Raw genomic sequence first — 10,481 nt, 5'->3', positions numbered from 1 at the left:
TGAGCATCAAACTATTATAATATTATAGGCTCTACCACCTGTGTTGTATTGACTTGTTAAATTATTATTTTTATAGTTGTATAATTTTTGTATAAATATTAAATGTATAATATACCTAAGACCATTGATTATAATTTAAAACTAATATAATATATATATTTTTCATATAATACTTATTAGTCCAACCAATATCTGCTGTAGAGGTTTTAATATGAATAAACTTTATTTTGTCAAAATGAATACTAGCATTGGGATTTGTTTGTATTGATTCATTAAGATTGCATCAACATCTAAGGAATTTACTGTCAATCCTATTTACTTTTGTTGTATGTAGGGGCTATAAAGTGATTACAAAAAACAAATCATGTATCATATTAGAGCAAGTAAGTAAATGGAATTTTGAAATCTGTTTACAGTTACAAACTTATTTTAAAAATAAGTCCAACAAGTAAAACAGTAATGTTACAAAAATATTACTTCATCTATTATAATACTCCATTCCATCAAATGCATGTTTTACTTCAAACTTTACTAGGTTGAAGTTTTTGGGATCTTTGGTAAACTCTTTCATAGTACTGGCCTAAAATAAAAGGTTTTATGTTATACAATTATGATATATAGACATAGGTATAGTGTGTTGTATACTTATGTCGTGTATCAACCAAAAAATCAAAGGTAGGTATCACCATATATGAATAACTATAACCTTGAATTTGTATTTAAATTGCTATTGTGTTGGATAATAAAGGGGAAAAAGACTAAAGACAGTAGGTAGGTAGGTACTGTATATTTTTTGTTGTTCGATTTTCAACCTTATTGTTTTAGTAAATTCCATTCATTAAAATATTCACTCTAATTAAGTAATGTTAACTTTAAGTGAAAAGTAATACATTGACTACTTTGTTTTGTAGCAATGTGAAAAAAAATGTTTTTTTATTTATGCCCTTAAAATGAACAAAAATGATAATTTAGGATGTGACAACTAACATATTTTTCTAACCCTGGAAAAAAACTAAAATAACACCAATTATTACTGTATGTATATAAAAAAATTATTAAACCACTACTCACTTGGCAATGACAACAAAGAATCTAATAATAATAACAAAAAAAAAAATCAAATAATGTTCCTCCTGGTTGACTGATTAAAAGTCCTAATTTTAACATATCCATTTACATATCCATAGACCTTATAGACCATTGGGGGAATAATAATACATTTTGACGTTTGTACAAATTAATCAGCGAAACCTTACCACATCATAATAATTATGTAAATAATCATGTTTTAAATTTAATTTAAAAAAGGGAAAGAAAGACAAAATAGCAGATTTCAATTTATAAGATCTGCATTGCATTATTTAAAAACACAATTTTTATTGTACCTACACATTTATGTGCATTAATCGGAATGAAAAGAAATATTAAATTATTAAACATGTTTAGAGACTCAGATATATTACTTCAATTTCTCAGAACGTGAAAATACTACTAATAGAATAATGTATAAATATTAAATATAAGGTAATAATAATAATAATAATAATAAACACTTAGATTAAATTAACTATTTCATTTCGCAGTAGTGTTTTCATTTTCCAGAAATTGCTTAGTCTGGAGTCAATGGTATGACGCGTGTATTAAACTAAACTTGTAATTCAGAGAATAGCTCCGATTCTAATATTCATTTATTAAATTTTTAATTAATTTTAATTTATGCCTATGATATCATATTACGGCCGGCACTTCTACTAATTTCGATAACGTCGTACTTATATAATACCCATGTTACATCGAGGTAAATTGAAGTCAAAATAATACACAATTATTATTACTCTCTCCCCGGGCCACGTCAAGGTCAATCGAAATCCGAGCGCACGGGGCACGGGCCCAATGGCCCTCTCGCCTTCCTCTTATATCTTTTAAATTATATTGTACGACTGCCGTGCAGCGCCGGTGAAATCGGTCATGCAGCAACAATTTACCCCCGCGTTATTACTTATTAGTTATTTTGTGTCAGATGCACTGTTATCGGCGGCGGTGGGTGGGCTTGGTATTAAATACGTATCGTGTACAATTTCACCCATAGACCTATTAAGTTAGTTAATAGGTCTATGATTTCACCGCCTCCAGTAGTCCAGTCTCCACTACTGCAGCCGCCGCCACCTCCACCACTGACCGCTCGCGCCACCGCCGACACCAGCGCTGCAGGTGTGCGGGACGCTGCCATTGCCCGTGATATCATAACGACTACTTTATCGCAAATAGTTCGCGCCTTCGCGGAACCCGAATAAACTAGGTATACAGCATGACTAAATAAATTTAGTCATGGTATACAGTAAGTCAGTAAGCTGTATCATTGACTGTAAATACTATAGTGCTTTTACTCAATGGTAATATCACGGAATAACTGTTATTCTGTGGTAATATCTCATACGCATTGACGCATTGTATAATACACGGTTATAAGTGGTATGGGCCGTTGGCGCGCTCGTGACTTAAGCCGCATGCGCACGAATTCCACGCGATCGTAACTGATAATAAATATTTGTGCTGGTGTGCCTTGTCCGTCGCAGCGTAGAGGAATATAATATTTTATTAATATAATGTGCTCTGTGCGTTCGGCGTTGCACTCGGCCGACACCTCCGTTGGTAAGTTTTTGCGCGTTTGACGTGTTTTTCGCGATTGGCCGTCACAACACACTTCAGTTTCTGCGTCGTCTTCCTTGCGTGCCGTCACTTGTCGAGCTCTCAAATATAATGTTTTAAAGTGATCCGTCGTGGTGTGGCGTCGAGCGACGGGAGGCTCGAGGAGCGGACCTCCAGCCGTTGGAACTAGCCATCATCCCACCGGCAGTGAACGGGATGGCCTGCATCGCTTTTTCACAGGTATACCATGTTTTATTTCAGTCATTTGTGCAGGCACGCCCGGGGGGGGGGGGGGGGGGTGGTGCAGGTGATGCACCACCTGAGAATTTTCATAGTTTGGATTTTTCAAATGAATAATAAAATTTAAAAAATTCCTTCTCTGTTAATTTATAATTTATGCCATTTATTAATAACCAATTTATATTAACCATTAATCATTATGTAGGCCAGTACCTAATTATTAAGTAATCTATGTAAATTATGATTCCTTTTAATTTTAAAAATTCATTACAGCAGTTATGTAGCTTTAGTTTTGCTAATTATCTATATTTTGAATTTTGTTGTTTATATTGTATTAGATAAACTGTTTTAATACTAAGATGATGAAGATGATCCGCAATCTCAACAATTGGTAGCAACAAAAGATAGTATTGCAGAAGTAAGACAAAAATTATAGAAAAATTAGTTTTTTTTTTTTAATTAGCAATATATTTAAAATTATTAAACATGGATATTATAAATTTGAGAAAATAAAATTTTATTATTTTCTATTAGGTTAATCAATCTATCAATACTAATTTTCACGATGAAAAAGGCTCGGAACCTCAATTGGTTGAAATAAAAGATAATACTGTAGAGGCACCCAAGATAAATATGGTAACTGATATTTTGTATTGCATTTTAATGTCTGAATTATTCAATTAAAAGTTAAGTTAATAATATAAATATTTATAAATAAATATTATACTCATATTAACTATACTTTATAGTTTATTTATTTACTTTGTAAATAATTAATTTTGAATATTTTGTTTACAGTTAGCATGCTCATCCAAATTAATTGATGCAGAAAAAGACAACGCCGCTAATATCTTTGAAAACAATGAGAATGATGTACGCAATTTTACAGAAACATATTTTAAAATACCTGATGATAAAAAATTTGAAGTAGTAAAATATTCTAGTAAGTAACTTATATTGACACTAAAAATATTTTGCACCTAGTGATATACATCTCTGCGGCCGTGCCTGCATTATTATTATTTATTTATTATCTTTGCCCGGCTAACGGCAAAGTGACCTATTGCGGTCTTATTCTTGTACCTATCGTTGTTAATGTAAAAAAAAATTGAGAATGTGAGTGACGATCCGCTGTGCATTAGGTGTCCAGAAATTCACTGTGCTAATGGATGTATTAAATTTGAATTCAATCATATGAATTCGTTGTTCACGAAAAACGATTTTTACCGAAGACCGTCTTAACAGCCTAAAATATTACTATGTACATTTTATGACATAATTGTCATTACAGTAATTTATTTTACTAGTAGGCACTATTACTGAATTCCTAAAATATTTGTTTAATAATTTGCATGTGTTTGTAAGTAATATTGTAGACTGGGTCTGGCGATTTTTATTTCCGATTTTTATTGCCGAAATTATTGTGTAAGTTATTGTGTGTATAAAATATAATGAAATACTCTTAAAGTTTCAAGTACCCACAAATAATATTTTTAAATTACAACAAAATAACTAAAATCTTTATTCTTTGTTTTAATATGTAATTTCGTCCAAGTTTGAACTTAAAATAACTTTTAAAAAAACGGCGTTTACAAATGTTTTGGTCACATAATTTATTACTTACATGAGACCTTGTTTTAAATTTTCAAGCCTTATATATTATAATAAATTGAATATTTTACATGTTTTTAAATACAAAATAATTTGTACATTTTCAATTCGATTAATGTTGTCAACATTTTAACTTGAAATGCTTATAAAAAAATTGTACTTGTATGTATTTTTAAGCTTTTTGAATCAACGAATAACATTTTACTAACATTTTTCTTAACTTTCAAGTATTTACTGTTCTTCAATGTTTTGAAAATTTGAACTTCAAACCCCTATAAAAATTAATTTAATTTTCATGAAAATATTTTTTTTATTATCCATGTTTTGAAAATGTAACAATAATTTAAGATTTTGATCAAAATTCCAAAGTTCCAACGCTGTTCAACTGCATTCGAGTTGTTTACAAATCACATCCTGTGATCAAAATCATTTCTTTTCTTACAGCCGTACTGCACAAAAAATATATTATTATTCCATTGTGCTAATTATATCTGTACCTCATAAACTTAATTACCATACTAGGTCTAGCTCACTCGCTGTTTACGATACTCAGTTGAAATTTGTTCCATTTAATATGATTATTTTGTATTAAATATTTAAGCACTAGTTTATTAATAATTGTATTCAGTAGTTCTATATTTACGCTATTAGTTCCAACTGTTCAGCTGTAATAACTAAAATGGTTGATACTAAAAGCTAAACAAACAAAAAGGTTTACATTTAGAATTTGTATTAAAACCAAGAATAACGAGGTTTGTGTAATTTAAAAATATTATTTGTGGATACTTCAACTTGACATTTTTTGAGTATATTATAATATTTAATACACACAATGATTGATTGAAAATCTAGATTTAGATATTACGTTTAGTTCTAATCCTACTTTCGATAAACATTATCTGACGAACTTTATAAATCTGTCATCCATGTACTAGGATTCATTAGTAGGACATATAAGGATTTTACTAACCTGACATTGTACTTTCATTGGTACTATTTATTCTAGAATATAATTAATTTATCTGGTCGTTCTCTCTGTAAGTACCACGGTTTAAGATAAACTGGTTGCACAACTTTATGCAAAGAAATGGACCTTCTCATAATTGAATGTGATAAGAATGAAGAACTAGTGAGCGCTCCTTGTGAGAAATCTTTGAATCAATAAAGACAACAATTATTGATGATTGTATAAAGAATAATATTATTACAATATTACTATTAATTATTAAATATTTATACTATCCTTCACACTGTTTCACTGTGATGCCCTAACTGTGGTCTGTACTCTTTACTACTCTACTAACTTATTGTATTATTTTTCTATGCTCTACGATTTATTGTATATCAGTAGTCATTGAATACTTAGCTGCCTAGTATACTATATATCATTGACCTATAAACTAAGTTAATAGGTCTATGCCATATATTCTTCCCCTATACTTAAGACAGTTCTTCGAATTCTGAAGATCATAATTAATCATAATCTTATAAACTATATTAAACAATAAAAGTAGGCAATGTTAGGTGCCATGATTCAAGGATATAAAGTATTAGAGCACCAGTGGGATTACAAACATTTAATAGTAAATACAAGATGTACCTAGTCATTAAGAGTGACAGTTTATAAAAATAAAACAAGTAAATTAGAAAATAAAAATAAATTATTTAGTATAGTATAATTATTATAAGTATGTACAGATATGTCTAAAGAATAAAACAGTTTATTTTTGTTAAAGATGTATTAGGTAGGGCCTAAAATTTATTTATTCATTAATCGTTGGTTAATTTTGATAACTTTTTTTTTGATCTATTATTTTTTTTATTCTCTTGATTTATTATATATGTGTACTGACGCATTCTCATAGTTATATAATAAGTGAATAAATAACATGAGATTTATGGTCGGGACATGGAAATATTAATTTTAAATTATTTATTTTAAAGAACTTTTCAAATGTATCTTCAAATACATTTTGAGAACTTGCGTACTTAACAAAACATGATTCTAATAATTTTGAAATATTAAATAAATTTTGATCTGGATTTGTCAAAAACCCACGAGATTTCAAGTTTACCAAAATTGCTTCACTCCTAGAAATATTATTATAATTTTTTTAATTGCATTAAAACTTCACATTTAGAATGCTTTATTAAATGTCTTGCTATATATCTAAAAAAAAAATAGTAAAAAATAAATAAATAACATATTTTATTAAACAGAAGTGAATAATAATAAAGCTAAATAATAAACGATACATTCAAAAGATGTTGAATCAGCATAATCATGATCGAGGAAAATATCATCACAATCATAATGACAATCAAATGTTATCAATTTTCTTTTTTAGTACTTTACTTTTTTTCACCCTTTCTGGGAAATTATCTGGATCTTTGACAATTTCTTTTAAATCGGATAATGTTATTACTGGAATATTTTCTATAAACACAAGTAAATTAATTAAAAAATTAAATTTCTTATAACCATATTATATTATTTGATTTTGGTATTTTAAAAATGTACAACAGTTAATTGGTTGAAATAGAACAATTTCCAGTTTTAGGAGCCTTTACTAATGAATAGACTGATAATATACTGTACAGCTGTAGGAATGTAGGAGTGGCAGGATGATCATTAGGACCTGCCTAATTATTCCAAAAAATTTCTATAATAAAAGAATATTGGTATTTTATAAATAAATGTAAAGTTTATAAAATGTATATTATTACCTCAAGACAGTCTTGGTTCAATTTACCAGTTAGAACATATATAAAGTTACACTCGCTTAACAAATAGTTTGATAAATCGATGGTTGATTCTAAGCTTATTCGCAAGCCTTCTGCAGTTGCCTTCGTCAAGAACTCATTTTTGTTTATAAATCCATTGCTCATATTATATTCCCACTTATTTAACCAAGTTGTAGCCGCTCTTAAAGTCTATAGAAAAATAATTTTTCTAAACAACAAATATTACTTTACAGATAGCCAAAACCAAAACTAAAAGTAAAACTTTGTGTATAATCTACAGGAAAAAATTAAATTAAAAACGGTTTGATGTTAATAGAACTGCTCAAATACTACTAATAAAATACTTTACCACTTTGGTTGGTACTCTTTATCTGAAACACAAATTAATTGATTTAGTCTGCTGCAGAAGAGCTAAATAACTATAAATAAAGTTAATTAATATCGACATTTTATAATACATAATAAATTACAATTTATAACTATTGTGTATAAGGTTTTATAGTATTGACCATTGTTAAGAATATAAATAATTTTACAAGAGTTGCATACTTAACCTTCATCTTAGAAAAATTATTGAGCTTGAAATGATGTTTTGTCAACTTAGGACAAACCTTTAAAAGTGATTGAGCTTCATTTAAAAATAAATCATGGAAATCACTCCATTTTATGTATGGTTTCTTTCAATGGATGTATCTATAAAAAAATAAAAGTATTGTTTGTTATTATACATAATTATTACTTATTGGTAATTACTTACTCTTTTTATTAGTGTGCACACGGTTGCGTATAGTTTTCATTAAATGCGGTACATCGGCAAATACAAAAACTTTCCGTGTATTATCAAATGGATTTTTAAATCCTTCAATACTTGAACATATCCCTAGTTCTTTCCACATAGATCTATTGGTACTGGCCCCATCGCTTGTAAACCCAACAACTTGACCACCAGCAGCATCCTCGAGTAACATAATTGCTTTGATGACTAGCTTTGCCAAATCAATGCCTATTGGAAATAAAATATTGAAATTAAGAAAATAAAATTCAAATAGATGTACATCACCTTTAACTGGCCCTTTCGAAGCAAACACTGCTATTGGTTGGGTAAAATTTTCTGCAAGGCTCTGCCACATTAACACAAGTCCATGATCGGCTTTATCAGCTTCTTTACCACCTTCTTGTACTTCATCACCAAAATCTTCAAGACCAGAATATGTAAGGGTTCTACTATTTACAGCTATACTTGATCTTAAAAAAATGTCATCTTAGACAAGTATACCCTTTTTTTGATATTCTGTTTTCACAGAAAATTTCTTTATAAATAATTTGAAAAAATTAATGTCAAAGCCACATCCAATTTTTATTGCCAATAAGTGTTTTCTTATTGTGTTCACACATGGAAGTGGTATTATATTTTGTTCTCTTAAAAATTTGTATCCACTTTTTGATCTACATTATTCATAATCAATTAATGGTATCATAAATATTTAATATTGTTTTGAATTAATGCTAATGGTAAATTAGATAAAACGATTTACCTTATTTGGAACAACAGACACAACATCATCCAATTTTCACTATACCTCCGTCCTTTGGAGTTTTTTGTTTTAGTTGCGGCAAAAATGTCTTCAATAAGTTCACCCTGGATATCACTTACACCAGAATTAGCTAATAACTCTTTTAAAGAACTATCTGAAACATTTTGCATCTGAAGATGCACATCACTTAAGGCATTTTTCAACCTTTTTATGGCTCTATTGTTTATTTTTTAAATATTTTTTTGTGTTAACTGTAAAATCTTAATGCGCTTTTGCTTTCTCGGAGAGTAATAACTATCAACTGGTTTATTATGTTTTAACCTTAATAGTTTTTGCCTCATGGAATAATACAGTTTCTTACACAGATTACAAATACCACTTACAGAAACAAACAAATGTATTAAAATCATAAAACTTATAACCACATCCTACAATTTAATCAAACTGTTGAAGTATACCTTATTTTATTAGATGCAATTTAAGTGCATTGTGCATGCAGAAAACGTTCATGAGTTTCAAAATATTGATCTGGACTAAATGTGGATTTAACTTTTTGAAAATCTCTTTTGTTAGTTAAGCCAGGGCACACCTCCAATTTTCAAAAGCAATTAACATATTTTCAAGATCCTCAACCGTTTCTAATTCATAGATAATTAAAATGTTAGTCATATTGAATAGTTCTCCATATAAATGAAAATATATATCAGAATCTGTAATGTAAAAAAGTATATAATACATCCTGAGATCTAATTTAAATTAAAATTATATTTCAATGTCAATTTGCTATCATAATATACTTAGTAATACATCATAGTGTTGATGACATTAACATAAAAAGACAAATTATTACCTTCAGAAATAACCAATTGTTTTTCAATTGATCGACTGTAATTTATACCATATAAACTAAATTTATAGAAAGAAATTATTTTTTTTCTCCGTTCAAATGAATATCAAAACACCATTTAGATAGAATATTTACTGATGATACATTTTCAAAAATCATTTTAAGAAATGTCATAACTTCATTGTCAACCTGTAATTATATACAAATAACTTGTCTAGTTAATTATCAATAATTTAATAAATAGTTACCTCAGCATGCTGAATTTCTTATGATTGAGAATCGGTGTATTTTCAAATTTGAAGTATGTATGATCATGTTGTACACAATGTACATTACTGTTTGAAAAAATTAAATCTTCATTGATTTTCAATATTTTAACTGGTATTGCACCAGCTTTAAGCTTTGGTCTTTTCAAACAAATCTAAAAATAATTGAAAAATATTAAAAGAAAACTGTGGTTTAAGAGCAAATGAATCTTTGTCTGTTGACGTGTACTCACGAAATATTTACTCGCACCAACACCTGATTCCCATATTGCAATAATATAATCTGGATCAAAATGAGTAGCACTTATCTTTGAATTATGGTTTAAATTCATATTTTGTGCTATTTCCCATTCATTTTTTGAATTTTTAGGCACGCTAAATAATGATTCATTGCGATATTCACAATCTTTCACACAAGTACACAACACTTCGGCATTATTCAACAATTGGAGATTATAATAACTAAAAAATATTATATACTCTTAAGATAAATAAGCCTTTAGCCTACATTTACAAATTAAAATTATTCAATAACAATAAAATTAAAATAATTGTAATATTTTCTTATTTTGGAGGCGTTTTCTCTAA

General features: G+C 28.5%; 1 long non-coding RNA gene across 1 annotated transcript; it reads left to right on the top strand.

Moving 5' to 3' along the window:
* The first annotated feature begins 2,237 nt into the window (after positions 1 to 2,237).
* Positions 2,238 to 3,528, top strand: LOC111038314. Its single transcript, XR_002604972.1, has 3 exons — positions 2,238 to 2,889; positions 3,228 to 3,307; positions 3,424 to 3,528. It is a non-coding gene; the product is annotated as an uncharacterized LOC111038314 (long non-coding RNA).
* The last annotated feature ends 6,953 nt before the right edge of the window (positions 3,529 to 10,481 follow it).

Source organism: Myzus persicae, unplaced genomic scaffold (assembly GCF_001856785.1).
Source record: "Myzus persicae strain clone G006 unplaced genomic scaffold, MPER_G0061.0, whole genome shotgun sequence".
NCBI classification, from domain to species: domain Eukaryota; kingdom Metazoa; phylum Arthropoda; class Insecta; order Hemiptera; family Aphididae; genus Myzus; species Myzus persicae.
Note: the sequence above shows the minus strand (reverse complement) of the source record. Positions and strands in the feature narration are given on the sequence as shown.